Source organism: Pteropus medius, unplaced genomic scaffold (genome assembly GCF_902729225.1).
Source record: "Pteropus medius unplaced genomic scaffold, Ma_sr-lr_union100, whole genome shotgun sequence".
In the NCBI taxonomy this organism is placed as follows: domain Eukaryota; kingdom Metazoa; phylum Chordata; class Mammalia; order Chiroptera; family Pteropodidae; genus Pteropus; species Pteropus medius.
In genome coordinates, this window is record NW_024344253.1 from 10026662 (window position 1) to 10028619 (window position 1958).

Consider the following 1958-nt stretch of genomic DNA (forward strand, 5'->3'; position numbering starts at 1 on the left):
AAAGAGCTTAAGGAATTCATCACCAACAAGTCAGTATTACAAGAAATGTTAAAGGGAATTCTGTAAAAAAAGAAAAGATAAAAAAATAGAAAAAACAAATACATATAATAAAATGGCAGTAACTATGTACCTATCAGTAATCACTTTAAATGCAAATGGATTAAATGCTCCAATCAAAAGACATAGGGTAGCTGAATGGATAAGAAAACAAGGGTCTATGGCCATGCCACCCTGAACAAGCCTGATCCCGTCTGATCTCGGAAGCTAAGCAGGATCAGGCCTGGTTAGTATTTGGATGGGAGACCACCTAGGAAGACTAGGTGCATAAAAAATAAAATAAAAAATAAGGGGGATTGTAAGCTGACAAGGTTCTTGCAACCTGTGAGGTCAACCAAGGGTTGCCTTGCCCCCCAAAAAGAAAAGAAAACAAGACCCATGCATATGCTTTCCACAAGAGACCCACTTATGATTAAATGACACTCACAGACTGAAAGTAAAGGGCCAGAAAAAGATATTTCATGCAAATTGAAATGAAAACACACACACACACACACAAAACTGGAGGAGCAATACTTATATCAGATAAAATAGACTTTAAAACAAAGGCTATAATAAGAGACAAAGAAGGGCATTATGGAATGATAAAGGGATCTATAAATCAAGAGGACATAAACCTAGTAAACTTATAGACACCCAACATAGGAACACCTACATACATAAAACAATTATTGACTGACAAAAAAGAAGAGATCAATAGTAATACACTCACAGTAGGAGACTTTAACACCCTGTTGACACTAATGGACAGATCATCCAGGCAAAGAATCAACAAGGAAACCAATGGGCCTAAAGACACACTAGACTAGATGGATTTAATAGATATTTTCAGAGCATTTTACCCCAAAGTAGCAAAATATACATTCTTCTCAAGTGCACATGGAACATTTTCCAGGATAGACCACATATTAGGACACAAAAAAAAATTTCAATAAATTTAAGAAGACTGAAATCATATAAACTGTCTTCTCCAGTCATAAGTAAATTAGAAATCAACTACAAGAAAAAAAGTGGAAACACAAACATATGGAGACAAAACAACATGCTACTAAACAATGAATGGATTATCAATGAGATCAAGGAAGAAATCAGAAGATACCTAGAGACAAATGAAAAGGAAAACACAATGACTCAAAATCACAGTGAAAGCAGTCCTAAGAGGGAAATTCATAGCAATATTGGCCGACCTCAAGAAACAAGAAAAAGCTCAAATAAACAATATAAACTTACACTTAAAAGAACTAGAAAAAGAACAGCAAACAAAGCCCAAAGTGAATAGAAGAAAGGAAATAATAAAGAGCAAAGTGGAAATAAATGAAAGAGTCTAGAAAAACAATACAAAAGATTAATAAAACCAGAAACTGGTTCTTTGAAAAGATAAACTAAATTGATAGACCCTTAGCCAGACTGATCAAGGAAAAAAAGAGAGAGGACTCATATAAATAAAATTAGAAATGGAAGAGGAGAAATAGCTACAGACTCCACAGAAATACAAAGGATCATAAGTAAATACTACAAGCAATTATATGCCAACAAATTGGACAATCTGGAAGAAATGAACACATTTCTAAAAACATATAATCTCCCAACACTGAATCAAGAAGAAACAGAAAATCTAAACTGACCAAATAACACCAATGAAACAGAATCAGTAATCAAAAACTTCCCAAAAAAACAAAAGTCCAGGACCAGATGGCTTCATAAGCGAATTTTACCAAATATTCAAAGAAAAATTATCACCTATTCTTCTCATACTATTCCAAAAAATTCAAGAAGAGGGAAGGCTCCCTAACTCCTTTTATGAGGCCACCATTACCTTGATTCCAAAACTAGATGAAAACATTATAAAAAAAGAAAACTATAGACCAATGTCTCGGGAACATCGATGTAAAAATCCTCAA

At 33.9% G+C, this 1958-nt stretch overlaps 1 pseudogene; it reads left to right on the forward strand.

The window, feature by feature from the left end:
• The first annotated feature begins 213 nt into the window (after nt 1-213).
• On the forward strand, nt 214-331 carry LOC120607981 (uncharacterized; annotated as a pseudogene).
• The last annotated feature ends 1627 nt before the right edge of the window (nt 332-1958 follow it).